Consider the following 15,947-nt stretch of genomic DNA (forward strand, 5'->3'; position numbering starts at 1 on the left):
TTAAGTTTCTTGGCTTTTTTTCTTTTATTATTTGTGTGTCTTGTATGAGATTTTTTTTATTTTTATTTTTTTAGTTTTGGTTCTTGTAATTTCATGTGTATTTAGGTTTTTTATATTTCTCTAAAGACTGTTTCGTTGTTGTATCAACGTATTTTTTATGTTCAAGTTGTAGTTTGTTTTTTTTTGTTTGGTTGCTCATCTACTATTTTTTGATGTTAAAGATGTTGCAAGTGAGAAAAAGAATAATGTCTTTTGGGTGTATCCATAATATGTCGAAGTCGTAAATATTCCTACTCTAGTTTGTACGATTTTACAAGCTATAGCAAGAAAATGTCTCAAGTAACATTTTGATGGATTTAAAGATGCCAAAATAACACAACATTAATAAATGGTTTTTCTCGTTTTGTTGTTCATTTATTTTCAAATCTAATTTTAATGCAAAGACCATGGTGGAAATGTTTAATTAACAAAGATTAAATGTGTAGTATGTGTTTTTCTTTCTAGGCAAGTTTTCTGAAATAATAAGCATCTAATTATGATTGTAGACTATGAAAAATATAATTTGTTTGACATGCTATCATATAAATATGATTGTAATCCTGTTCCATTGCAGTTAAATTCTCTCTCTTGCCTATTCTACTAAAAACTGTCAAAAACTTTAGTTTAAGGGAATATTTCAAATTCGTTCTAATTAAAAACCAACGGTCTAAAATAATAAATTTGAAATACATAATTTCAAATCCTTCATATTGCCTAAACTAGGTAAAGAGAACCAACACTATTTTCAATTTAGTGTTGCACTGACAAAGAAAACAAATGCACAATCTCCTTTTACTACAAACAAAAAATTCCAAAAATGTTGCCTAAAAAACCCCCCTCCGATTCAACCAAAGGAAATATATACATAGAGGCTCAAATAGCTACAAGGGTTGCTGAACTGTATAGTAGTTGTTGTCTGTTGATAATATTGTGAGAGAATGAATAAATAACAAAAATTATAAAAAAAAGGAAAGCAAAATACTGCAGTGGTATATGTAAGTAAGTAATGCATACTTGTACAACATCTACAACAAAGGATATTGCAACCATATTGAAAATTATTAGAATGAAAAAAATAAAAAAAAACAAAAGTAGAAATAAAAAACATTTCCTAACTGCTGCAGTTGTTGTTAACTGAAGTTCTTTGTGTGGAAAATTATAAAAATAATAAAAACGAAAGGTGTTTTATGATAAATGTCTACGAGTACAAATTATTTTTATTCATAAATTTCTTTAAAATATAATATAAAAACATTCAGCATTCACAGAACACAGTGGAAATCATAGCTGTTAAATAATGATTACTAATCATAATAATTAGTAATTAGATTATTTTTTTTCGAAACGTGAAGTAATGATTAAATTACGATTATATTCAGATTTGCACGATTACTAATTGATTACGATTACAAATAATCAAAAAATAATCAGGATTACTTTCGATTACGCGAAAATAATCCAAAATAATCAAAAGTAATCAAAAAATAATTCGACTATTTTCAAAGATTACTTTTGATTATTTTAGATTATTTTCCAAAAATTTTGCATTTACATCATTTTATTTTCAAAAATTTGCATTTATAACGTGAAAAAATAAAAAAATAACAGACCGCCCACATTCGGACTCGAACCGGCATTTCTAAAGCGATAGAGCAAGACACATACATTTGACCTATCGAAAGAATTCGTATTGTCAGAGTTATATTGTGGAATTTTATGGGGATAATTTTTGTGGAAGATCCCTCTATCTCCTACGTTAGCAAGTTGTTTTGATTTTATTCAGAATTTTATAGCAAAACTAGCTTATATTTTTAAAAAAATTTCAGCACTCCACAGGCTCACCATTCTTAACATTTCAACAGAGATTGTCATTTATACATAGATGTTGAGCGAAACGTGTAATGTTAACCAATTAAATATTGTTAACATCACACGTTTGGCTCAAAATATTTCCTTATTAACCTCAAGTGAAGAAACAGTGTATAAAAAAAAGGTATACAAATATATTTAGACAAAGTTCAAAATTTTGCATATTAAAATGAGTTATATGACAAAATTTTAATATATATTTGCGATTAATGAATTTTCCTGATATGAGCCATAGTCACAAAATCAAGCGGTATGATTTCTGTCTACTTGAAACTTATTTCTGTGGAATTTTTTAATGTTTATATGCGTTAATGTATTTCTGGATTTTGGGACTTATATGGGAGCTATGACCTATTGTGATTCGATTGTCATAAAATATTTTTACGTGATGTCTATGTACAAGGTGGCGCAAAACTAATCCTCCTATCAGAAAATGGTATAAATTTTGCGATTGGCCCTTAATGGCCCCTAAGTTCTGTTTTGACATTTGTGTAGTAAACACATGCGAAATACACGTTAATAAACAATGTTACGCTACGCTGCTCCAGAACGTGGAATATTGCTGACCAATTGATCACCACCAAGAGGAAGATGATTTTTCATCAAAAATAATCATGAGTGATGGGCCCATTTCCATCTTAACGGGTACATAAATAAGTAAAATTTTCGCTTCTGGGGCACTGAAAATCCGCGTGTAACCCAAAGTCACTGTATGGTGTCAAGAATATAGCTCTTAAAGACAATATCCGTCAAGAATCTGAGGACCTATCGCCGGAAGTTTTGGCCAAATTGATGGAAAATGCCATAAAAAGGGCTCAAATGACAATCAATTGTGGCGGCGGCCATTTACATGACATCATATTCTCGACTTGATGTAAAAAAAAATTAAAAGACCAAATAAAAATAATCCACAAGAAGAATCAAAGTTTTTAATTTTTTTTTAATTACAGCCAAAAAACATCGGAAGTTTACTTTTGCCACCTTGTATTTTAATCGAATTTGGTCTTTACAATAAAATATGAGTTATTATCGCAAGTGGAACGTGATTTCTAAGTATTTGAGGGCTAATTTTGTAGAATTTCATTTAAATAACTCAATTATCAAGAGTGGACCATATATGGGAGTTGTGGAATTATGGACCGATATTTAAAAAGCTTGTAGTATGATTTTTGAATACAAATTACTCATCGGTGTAAAATTTTGGTTCAATACAAATCTTTTTTTCATATTTGTGTAGGTTAATGTGTATTTCGGAAGTGATTTTTATGTGGAGGCTATGACCAATTATGGGCCGATCATCATAAAATTTAGTATAGCGATTTTTATATATGTATATTGAAATTTTTTGTTTCGAATTTCAACTTGATAACCATATTTTTAAGAAATTTATGCATGTTTAGGTGATTTTCTGAAATGAACTTTGTATAGCGGCTATGGCCATATTAATACATTTTAAACAAAAATCTATCAGTCTTTATTATCTTTTGGCTGATGCTGACCCAACAGTTCCAGGTCCTTGCAGGTCCTCCACAATATTAAAATTTTGTAAATAACTTCCTGAAGTCCTTATTTTCAATATTTCATAAAAAATATAAAACTTTTTTAACGATTTGAAGCCTTGGTCAACTTTTGTTTTATTTTTTTTTGAAAATAAAATGATGTAAATGCAAAAATTTTGGAAAGTAATCTAAAATAATCAAAAGTAATCTTTGAAAATAGTCGGATTATTTTTTGATTACTTTTGATTATTTTTGATTATTTTCTCGTAATCGAAAGTAATCTTGATTATTTTTTGATTATTTGTAATCGTAATCAATTAGTAATCAGAAATTGTTCTAAAGAGAATTATATAATCAATTAAATTATTTTTGAAAAATAATCTAATTGATTACTAATCGTAATCCAAAATTAACAGCTATGGTGGAAATTAAATGCAGTTGACATTTATTTATCTCAGTTTTGAAATTAAATGAATGAGTTTTGTTATCAGAAATGTGTTGCCTTTTATTCATAAGCAATTTTTATAAAACATAATTTTCATAAAAAATTTGGATAATGTTTTTAATGGATGTTCTATAATGTTATTGCGAGTGATCTTAACTTGCAATTTCAACTACAATTGCTTCCTGTATACATTACTTTGTAATTCTAATCGGTTCATCCGGCATTATTTTGTGAAAAAAGTTCGATTTTGCCAACAAAAAAATCAAAAATTGTATATCTTGAGTTAAAAAACATTTATTTTGCGTTATATACCACTCGCATCCAACTAAGGGACCAATAGGTCTTAAAGGAATAGATACAAGCTTTCTTTTGAGCAAAAAAAATTTAAAAAGGCCCATTTTTGGAAAAAAATTAGATTTTTCAAAAATAAGTCAAAAATTGCATGTTTTGAGTTACAAAACATTTATTTTGATAGATATCGAACTCGAATCCCACTAAGCGACCAAATAGGTCTTCAAGGAAAATATATAAGCTTTCTTTTGAGCAAAAACAAAGAATAAAAAAGGGTTCATTTTGAAAAAAGTCAACAAAGTTTTTGATTTTGCAAAAAAAAGTCAAAAATTGCATGTTTTGAGTTACAAAACAATTATTTTGATAGATATCGAACTCGCATCCCACTAAGCGGCCAAATAAGTCTTCAAGGAAAATATCTAAGCTTTATTTTAAGAAAAAAAAATGGACCCATTTTGAAAAAAAAAATCAAAAAAGGTTTTGATTTCGGAAAAAAAATATTCAAATTTTTTTTCAAAATATTGAAGAAATAGCTATCTAAACTATTTGGAACACATTTTGCTAAGAACAATAGGTAATAAGTTACATAGATGAGAAAAATTACATGTTTGGCCAAAATTTGTCAAATCTAACTCAGAGAGTTCTTGATCGATCTTGTTGAAAAATTGTGTCTGAATTACTATGAAATAGGTCTAACCTTGGTGTAGATCCCGATCGGATCGGAAGACATAGATTTTAAAAGTTTGTTCACTTGACGTAAAATATATATTTATTCCTCTTACTCCTATGTGCAGGATAGGGCCTACTTACTACTTTCAAGTAGTTTAATAATATTAATAAATTCAATAAAATTCTTTATGCTTAAGTAGTTATGTTTATGCGAAAGACAAGCTATTTGTGACTTCTCTAGCGTCCTTCCTGTACATCACTATAGTTTTTCCCAAGCATGAAACCAATATGTTAGCTGTTCCGTAACTGTATCGTAGCATAACTAACAAGTCAATCCGATTTTATCAATATCGACTTCTATAAGTCCTTACGATTAGTCTGTGGAAAAATCTTTTATTTTGTCCAAGTGTAACAAAAAGTTGATAATTAATTCAGCATTGAGAACAGTATCACAATTTCATGATCAGAGTTCATTTGGATTGGGCCCGCGGCCTGTCACAGAGTAAATAAAAAAGGGTTCAAACAACGCCACGTAAAACTGCCAGGCCCTTTCATATAAAGTATTTGAACTGAAAACAGTCCCTAACCATGATGAACGATTCACAGAACCAGTTCTGTGTAGTTTCACTTCCATCTATTCAACTCTGACAATTTAAAAACTAATTTTAAGAAACATGTAAGAGAGCTATATTCGTCTGTGCCATTCACAAAAGTACTTTAAGATAAATATTGGTAAAAAGACATGTCGATTTAAACCATATTTTCCCGATACTGACCCACTGTCGGTCCTAATTTCTATAGCGTTAATATACGCCGTAGGAATGTCTATCATTAGATATTCATATTGTCTATGTTAATGGCTTAGTAATACAGATATAGATATATTGCTTATATCTCTGCTACGTGTGAGCCAATTTTCCCGAATATAGCGAATATATTGATGTACCAAACATGTGTGTAAGTTATTTTTTGGATTCGGAAAGTTGATTTCAAGAAAGACGAGCTATATGCCATATCGCCACTCATGACCCAGCCTATAATTATTGTCTTAAATATAAAATTCCCCTTCCTAGGGCATTACCACGTCAAAGTAGCAGGTCCCTTTCATATAAAGTGTTAACACTGGAAATTAGTCCACATCACCGAGGAAAAGTGAATGATAGCTAACGATTAAAATAATGAGTTTAAATGTCAAACAAACAAAAAATATTGACTTACATTTTGGCCCATAACTTCTTTTCTGATGAACCAATTTTGATGATTTTCAATATCAAACTGTTATAGAACAATTTTAAACATTTCTGTGTATATTTCATTAATTTTGGTTTTGTAATTTAGAGGTCAGCGTGTTTCACACAGATTAGAAATTTCAAAATGTTCAATCAATTCAGAATACATACAGAGAGCCTCAAAAGTGAGTAAACCCCACAAATTATTTGATTTTTTTTTTAAGATAATGAAAATCCTGAAATCTGTTCATCAATTAAAATTTAAATGTTTTGGTTTGTTGGAGATTGGGTTCCGAAAAAAATGATTTAATACGGACTATAATGATATTCATGATCTTAAAAATAAATTTAATAAAATTCACTAAAAATTCATTTCTGAGGCTCTCTGTATATATAAAATTTTTACAAAATTACACTTACATTTATGTACAATAAATTTTAATGAACAATTCCTTCAAATATAATAAAGTGCTTCTCTAAGTCAATATTTTGAATAGTGAAATGCATTATTTTCATCTAATATGAATCTTTTTGTTTAACTTTTGTAGTTTTTTCTGTATATTGATTATGGCAAAGATATCTTAATATGGATGATATTAAAATATCAAAAGAAATAAGTATTAGCCAAATAAAATATAATACAAATTTAAGTTTTTCTAATTTTTAAAAATTTTTTTATTGAATATTTTAAATTAATATAAAAGTTTCTTCTTTAAAAATAATTTGCGGTGAATGAAACCTAACTCTACCTATTAAATATTTTTCTCTCAACTTATGTGTACTATGGGATAAACAAATAAAATAAAAACATTTATATAGAATAAAACTAAAACTGAAGATTTCATATGAAGTCATAAATCAATATCAGTTTCTAATGTTTTCACAAACATCACTTCACAATAGAAAACCAACCTAGAGAGAGTAAGAGAAAAACCAAAACTACAAAATAAAAACTCAAACAAATATAGAAAAAAAAACTGAAACAGCATCGCAACGTTTTATGATTTATTTACAAGAAGTAGTCAATAATTCATAAAAGACGACAATAAATCTTAAAAATTGAAGAAGAAACAAATGCTACAATAAAAATAAATCCAGCAAATGCTCTTCAAAAACTAAACAAGAAAGAACGAAATCAAACTTTAAAATGATATTTAAAGAATTCAGCAGCTAAAACAAGCACAGTGGGCGGTAAAATATTTAAATTACAAACGAAAAAAGATTATGTTGTAGTCCTGTTTCATAAAAATCATATTTTATCACATGTTTAATATTCCCAGTGATGTGTGTGCGTTTTAGTTTAAAACAATGAGCGTGTGATGTAAATATTGCATAACATTTGCATATGACCTGGCTGTAGAGGATGGGACGGTCTGACTTGCCTGAGGGTGGCATAAATGCCAAACAGTCAAACAGTGTATGTTTTGATGGATGATGAATTGTTGTTTATTTATGTATGTTCAAGTCATAAAACCATAAAAATTTGTATTTTAATTATGAAAAACAAAAAAAATATTTTGGGTTCGGTCGGGATTTTTTTCGCTTCAGTCTTTTGTTTCCCGTTTGGTAATGTTTTTTGTTTTTCTTTTTTCATAGAAACAATTATTTTGTGTAGCTGTTGCTTGTTATATATAGTTTTGTTAATTAGAAATGCTCTAATTTTAGTGTGTTTTGCATATGATTTTTTGTCGTTTAAAGTGTTTTATTGAAGGGAAAGAAAAAATATGACAAATTGTCAATTTGACAAAGGTTTTTTTGTTAGTTGGCGTTTATAATTTTTGTGAAATATTAAGTGTAGCAGGCCTTGTCATACCATAGCCATGGCAACAACAATTATTGGTACAACGTTGGCGGCAAACGGTGTTTCTTTTTTTTGTAATTTTTTCTGTTGCAGGAAGTCTAAAAGGTTAATGTTTTCTTTGTTTAGTTAGAACATGTTGGCAAAACATGCAATAAAACATTTTCAAAATAATCTGCCTTAAAAAAACTATAAAAACAAATACAAAACTACAACTAAATAACAAGAATATGTCGCAAAAAAACAAACAAAAACTTGGTTACAACAACCAAAGTCACACATGTCAAAGTTGGCACAAAATGACACAATAAAAGACACGTTCTTTTTTCTTTTTGATAGAAAATGTACAAAAAATAATTTAAATTTGTGTACGAGTGTATCTGTTTACTTTTTTTGGAATTAAAGCTAAAATTCTTAGAAATTTTTTGGGTTTATTTTTCTTGTAAGTATTTATTTCTTAAGAAAAACAAACCGTCTGTATGACAATAAGTAAATAAATAAATATTTATTTGTTTAACAAATTAAGAAACTTTTTATAAAATTAAGGTCTTAATAACAATTTCTTTGCGATTCCAGCGGAAATATTAATAAATTTTATATGGAGATATTTTTATTGCCAACACAAACAAGGGGTTGGGAAATTATTAAGTTGGTAAAAGTTCAATACGTTCTATACACCCTATACACTTAAAAAAAATAGTATTGGGATTAATTTTTCAAACCTAAGTTTACAAAGCCTTATTCATAATGAATTTTTTGAATTTATATAACTAAATTTCCATTCAAAATTTGTTAATTGGGATCTCTTTTTGAGGCAACTTGTTTGTTTAAGGTCTAAATTTAAAATTTTAATTTTTAAGTTTTTTTCCATTTCATTTACCAAAGAAATTTTTTTGAGTGTAAGCTAAAACTATGCTACGATACCATCAATACATAAAAATCACACCCAAAACTATAAAACGCAAAACATATCGATAGAAAAAATCGCAATTAAAAGCTAAAACTGTTAACAATTAAGCAACAAATGTCATAAAAAATTAAACACAAAACAAACAAATATTATTACGCGTTTAAATGGAACTGACATTTAAATCGTAAAAAAACATGCAACATTGTTGTCGCACAACACACACGCACTCATTTACAAATCAATGCTGCAACAAAATGTAGAAAATAGATAAAATAAATTAAACTACTACATATTTGTTATGATAAACTACGGAAAAAATGCAATCATTTACAAATAAACTTTAAACACTATAACCACTGAATGAATACATATTTTAATAATTTAACTTTAGTCTTGGGAGAAAAAAAAATTATTAAAAAGTATCACGGCTTTAAGTTGACAGTTGTTTTTATAATGAACCCAACATCACATGCTCACAATATTTTACCTTTTTTTCTAATAATTTCAAATGATGCTTCTCCACGTACAACATAAAACAGTGTGTTTCTGTTATAAATGAACGTGCAATACATATAAAAATCTGCCCTATTCTATACGATGTAAGTAAATAAGTAAATGTATCAGACAAAATCTGAAGTATTCCAACAAAATTATTCGCAAAAACTCCGAGGTAAAATCCAGCTAAAAAAAAGTTGACTGAATTCAATTCTGCTCTATTCCTATTTTTTAAGGAGTACAAAATTCTGAACTATGAATAAATAATCTGCCCTATTTCGTACAAAATAAAGAAATTAAATTTTACCCTGGATTTATAAAATAATTCAAATATTTTCTATATTGATTGATTAGTATTTTCAATTATTCGAGTTTTATTTTAGTCGAATAAATGTTTAATATGTTATTCGAGTGAACGATTCATTTTTAAAATTTCCTCTATTATTCAAACGAATATTATTTTATAATAAATTGCATTGATTGAAAGACTTTAGATTCCAAAGTTTGTTCAACCTGGTATAAGGTGTTTAATGAAAACATATTCAGCACAATTATGAATAAAAAATTCCCCGGAAGTTTGTTCCACGGGAGTTTTTTACCATTGAATTTGAATAGGAAAAATGGCAAAAGGAAAAAAACTCCCGGGGAATTTTTATTCATAATTGGGCTGATTATAAATTAAAGGCCTTCTTCATAACACTGTGTGTAATTTTTTGAGTCATGGAAATATAACCATATACGGACACCACTACGTGATAAAGGACCAAAAAAATGGACCCCTGTCTCGCAGGTTTGCCCAATGTCATGCACTTTTTTTATGTTCCCCCAAAGATTTGGGGCCTCGGTGTCATTTTTGCAAAAAAGTGATCATTTTCTCCGGCTCATATCTTGCAAACAGTTCGGAATTTTGATTTACTCTCTGAAACAAAGTTGTAGCCCTTGTCATAAAGAATAAAAATTGTGAACATAGATCAAGATCAAAATCGCAAAAAACTGACTACCCAACGTGTTGTATATAGCGTTTTCCTTTAACACATCATTGATATTGTAGTACAAAACATTTGCTATCTCTTTTTAAGAGAGCTGCCCTAACATCTGATTTTGGCAGTTTTGAAACGTCAAATATGACACCTCTGTTATGCTCTGTGACAAATACTGTAACCTTTTCTAGGTCTTTAGTAGTCATAAGGATTTCATTTTTAATTTATGTTTCATAATGTTCTGATCTTTGTGTTTTAATCCAAAGTCGATTGCAACAAAATGTAGAAAGTCCCCAGTATGCAAAATGATTCGAAGTTATGTCGAAAATGAATCATTTTTTCGTAAAATTTTATCGATATCGACTTCGTTATAATGTCGATAATGTGCGTGTTTTCCTGAGTAGAGTGCAGAGCGATAAAGAGTCGAAAATTATTTATTATTCTGATTGTAATTTTTATCGATATACTATACCTTTTTCGGTATTAAAAATGTTCTAAATTGATTCGATTTCGATTAAATATATGAACAATTTCGTATACTTTATACCATCGAGCAATTTCTTCTTGAAATAATGCATATTCAATACCTTTATTATTATCCAATAATGTTGCGTTAGATGTGTTTTCATTTTCAAATGCAATAAATTCTGCACATATTTCTGATGTTTGCTGATTATGAGATTCGAATTGTCAAAAACAACATCAATAATTGGCTGCGCTTTTCTTTTAAGACGTCTTTGATCAATTTTTCGTGTTAAACTATATTTTTATGAATATGTTATTGATAGGATAAGAAATAAAATTTTATTTTCTCACAAATTAACAAAAGAATAATATGTATGTATATGAATTTGTCAATTTGTGCAAAAATAAAATTTGACATTAAAAAAAAAAATCGAACATTATTCGCCATTTCTATAAAATATTAAAATACGATATTATAAAAAATGTAGATTGGATAGAGCATCATAATAAATTCATATTTTCGATTTTAATTCGAAATAAGTTCGATAAAAAGAACTGACTCGAAATGTTGCATACTGGGTCGTTTCTAATAGAATTTCCAATATAACCAACTTAGAATAACCTTATAAACAATGGGTCTAGTTGCTTAGAGTTATTATTCTCCGAATTTTTGTTTATTTAAAATATTTTTTTAACTTTAAAAATAAATTTATTCGAGTATTCGATTAATTGACAATTATTAATCGAATATTTTGTTTTCTAAATTCGAATAAAAAATATATTTTTCCTTCGATTATTCGAATAATTTTTATTCGAATGACCACCCTAGTATTCATGCAGTATTTTTAAAATACTCGGACATATATAAACATTTTTAATAACCCAGCCGGAGTTTATTGCATTGACACGCATTGCATAATCTTCATAAACTATAAAATTATCAACACCTAACAAAGTCGACTTGTATATCCCCTAAATATTATATTGTAAATCAATGTATTTTTTTGTTATGTCAGCCATAATATTTGGAAGAGAGTAAATATTATTGAAATATTTTACTCTCAGTTGTGCCTCTAGTTATGGGATTCACAGTAATAACAATTTCTCAATCATTTGTATCTGCTTCGTTTTAGCACCTCAACTCATTCTTCTATAGAAGTCTGGTTAAAATCGGACTATTCGTTTAGAAATTACAGATTTATTTACATATTTTAAATCAGGTGGAATTTTCAAAAGTTTGAAGACGTTTCAATAGCATTTTTGCATTAAGGTAATGGATATATCGATGATGCAACAAGCGATAAATATTTCCTGGTGTTGCAAACACAAAGTCATAACGATTTAACTTGATAGTGACTTAATAAAAAAAAAGAAGTTACGACAAAACGAACATTAAGTGTTGATAACGTGCAAATTTGTTTAAATGTTTAGTTTGTTCAACACAAACTTTAATGTTGATATGAGCATGTTGCATGGACATTGACAAACACCCATCCATGCCTACATACAAGTATTCTACAAGTGCAAAAATGTGTTGCTAAAGCCCGTAGTCACACACAGACAGGTGGTTAGAACTTCATAAATTTCTACTTGTGATTATTGTTTGTAAAACTTCAAATAAATTGCAAAAATTTTACTCGTCTTGTGGCCAGAAGGAATAACAAAAAAGAAAACACACTCGCTGTATTGTTTGCATCCGCCATTAAACGTTTAATAAACTATTTTATATGCATTTCACATCGTGTCTTTGTGTTATTTGTTGAGTCATAAACTGTTGACTTATTTCTTGACTTGACAAATTCTATTGTCACTTCTAGGTTGTTGTTGCGACTGATTTTTTATTTCTTTACGACTGAATATAAACTAACAAACAAGTATTTTATATTTTCATTTCAGATCACCTACGCATTTTGCCATTTTGGCTGGTGATTTTTTATTTATTTTTGTTTGCTGTTCAGTTTTGCCTACAAGATTTTAGATTAAGTTGTTATAAAAAAAATTTATTTAAAATGCGACCATTAAGCATTAGACAGTTTTGATTGTAGACTGGAGATAATAAATTGGCTATTTAGAGACAAAATAGTGAAATAAATACATATAAATAACAAAACAAGACAAAATTATAAATGATTAGGGATGACTTAATGTAAGTTTTCTTTAACTATGATTTACGTTAAGATTTCTAGGTTGTTGTTGCGACATTTACTAACTTTAAGTTCCCAGCAAATATGCTGCTTTAAAGTTTTATGTTTTCTAAAACGATTTTTTTTTCTTATTTTCAGCTAATTTAAAACATCTTTAAACATTTAAAGAAATCTTCGGTGCAAATAAGGTAAGTTTTTTTGTTGAAATTCGATTGAATTTTTGAATTAGAAAAAAAGTTAAATAATTCTAACGGATAGCCCGATAAAACTTATAATGGCTATAGACGAGTTTATGTTTGATTTTATACACCAACATCGTCCCAACTTCTAGCACCTCGGGTATATGCAAAATTGAAAACAATTACATTTTTCCTCTACATTTTGATATTTCTCATTTTCAAACATCAACATAATTTCATTTAAAACAATCAATTTATAAACAAAAGTTTTTAAATTTCTTACTTACTTAACAATTTAAAATACCAACCGTTACCAACTTTAAAAATTAAGCAAAAACACTTTGTAACCCTCTTTGGATGCAAGGCAAGGGAAACAAAAAAGAAATGGAACACATGTGTCCTCTTTATCATTAACATAAAATCACTTACAACAAAACAACAACAAAAAAAGCCCCCTGGTTTAAGAAAAGCTTAAGGGAGTTGCAGAAAGTTAAGAAAATCTGACAACAAAAAAACAGCAAACAACCCTAAGAAATGTTGCGAGTAACTTTAGGCTCTTTCAAACATACAATTGTGGTTATAAAGCATTCAAAACAGCAACATACGCGTGGCAATTGTGTGGCAAAAGCTGTACGAATTTTTGCTTACAGAAAAACACATTGGAACTACAGGGGGAAAGTCTTAAACTTACGTACTACATGTCGAAACGTAGAAAAAAAATAAAAGAATTACATTCTTATCATTATCAAAGGCAACAGCAGACAATTTGAATTTTTTTGCGACTTGCAGGCTTCTTTTACTTTAGATACCACACCAAGCAATACAACATTTAAACAGAAAAATAAAAAAAACAAATATTTAGGCTCAGGCAAACTGTGAGTCATTTACACAGTTTTTTTTTCTCGAAAATAACAAAAAAATATTAAGTGAGTTTGTTAAATTATTTCCAAACTAAAAATGTAAGGCAGGAGGGGATCCTTTCAACGTTTTATTTTCTATTTTTTTCCATTGGCAATTTTATTTAAGACCTAAATTCATTCATGCGTTACACACAGTCTGATAAAAACGAATCTAGATAAAACACAAAAACCAACTTTAGTTCATCATCACTGATACACCAAAGACTGAAGGCTCAAAGGGAAGTTTATTGTTCAACAAAGTTAAAGTAGAAGAGAAAAAAAATATAAATAAACTCTAGTAAATAAATTAAATAAATTCATCTGTAAAAGAAAACATTTATTTATTTATCTAACTATCTTATAGTAAGTTTTGTTTTCAAATATTTTCAAATTGAATTCAATTTGAATGTCTGAGTAGAAAGAAAAACTAACAAAAAATGTCACTAACTTTAATTTAAAAAGTGGAGGAATATTTTTTTTTGTTAACAAAAATATATATAATTTACCCTTAACTATAAAATTAAGGTCACTGGGTGTCACAATTTCCTTTTTTTGTAAGTTATTTTTGGCTCACACACACACTCTCTCTGTTACACATACAAAAGTTTCATTTACAGTTAGAAAACCCCCTTTATTTGAAAAGCAACAACAAAACTTTAGAATTAAATCATTTTTCTTGCATGTGTAGGAATGACTGAATGTGTGTGTGCATATCTATGCGTTGCTTTATGTGTTTGTTTTGTCTGTGTATTTGTTTTTTATGTAAAGGACTTCATTCCATGTAAAACTTTAACAAAAGTTTAGCTTTTTTTGTATTTTGTTTGCAAAAGAGTACAAACGCAACCGTCCAATATTTTGTTTTGTATATTTTTTTTTTGTTCACTACCGCCTGCTGTTTTGACCGTTTCTTTTTTTTCTGTCCATATTACCACACCATTTATCATTTTTAGTATATAAAAACATCAGCTTTTATTTACATTATTTTAACATTTTATTTGCATATAATTGTATACAGGGTCAGATGTTACAAAAAATTAAAAATAAAAACGGTCCAAAATTAATTTTTGGTTTCCATTAGATTAAAAGCAAAAAGTTAGCAACATTTTAAAATTAGCATATAACCGATATATGACCCATTTTGAGGCCATATTACACCGATACTTGTTTGTCTATAAGTTCCAAATTCAAAACTTAAACTCCTATAACCATATTCATTAAAATGGGATTATTTGTTAAGAAAGAAAAGATTTATTTCTAATTATTTTTTAAATTCCCCCACATCATAAGTGTGTTGAAACTTCTGTGACAACCCAGCAGTTAAGCAAATAGTAAATATATCCCTTATAGACAGTAACTGTCACTAATGTCATATCACTTGACTGACTCCAATATATATTTTGAGTCATTTGAGACTTATGTGCTCCTTGTAGTGCAGAGAAAACACTATTGGTTACTTTATACATCCCAGGTAATCCAGCGCGCAGACAATTCCCACTTAAGTGTCTCTAAATAATCTAGAATGTAGTCACTTTAAACGCACAAACTGGTTTTATACAAATTGTGTTGATATAATTCTCATACAGTTTATTTTTATTTTTGCTTAAGTATACTGATATCCCAAATAATAGTCACTTTAGAATCTCTTAGTAACCTATAGTGAAGTCACTTTAAACGTTTATTTTGTTCTGGACTTCAGAAAGTAGTTAATTTAGCCACCAGAAGAAATCTATTGGAGAGTTGTTGGAGGAAGGTTTGTTTACAAGCAAGCGTTTATTGGACTGTCTGTGATATGTTTTTTAGATGACTATTTGTGGTCAATTGGTACGCGTACATGTTAAAATAACTAGTTATGTAGCTGATCAAGTAACCAGTTAGGTAGCTAGTAACTACTGGGAAACTACTGTAGGTAGGGTATTATGCATCAGTGTTGACACCCAATAATATTAGTCTAACACCCACTTTAAAGTATATTTTTTGTAACTGACTGTCAATGTAAACCTTGCGCGCAATTTTGTAGATATTTCGACAAATGCCTA

General features: G+C 28.5%; 1 protein-coding gene across 1 annotated transcript in view; it reads left to right on the forward strand.

Moving 5' to 3' along the window:
* Antp (Antennapedia) overlaps positions 1 to 15,947 on the forward strand; it is a 252,502-nt gene that overhangs the window by 27,032 nt on the left and 209,523 nt on the right. The window contains exon 2 of the mRNA XM_065515054.1: positions 12,972 to 13,021. The gene's annotated coding sequence lies outside the window, so the exon portion shown is untranslated. The remainder of the gene's footprint in view (positions 1 to 12,971; positions 13,022 to 15,947) is intronic.

This window comes from Calliphora vicina, chromosome 1 (assembly GCF_958450345.1).
Source record: "Calliphora vicina chromosome 1, idCalVici1.1, whole genome shotgun sequence".
In the NCBI taxonomy this organism is placed as follows: domain Eukaryota; kingdom Metazoa; phylum Arthropoda; class Insecta; order Diptera; family Calliphoridae; genus Calliphora; species Calliphora vicina.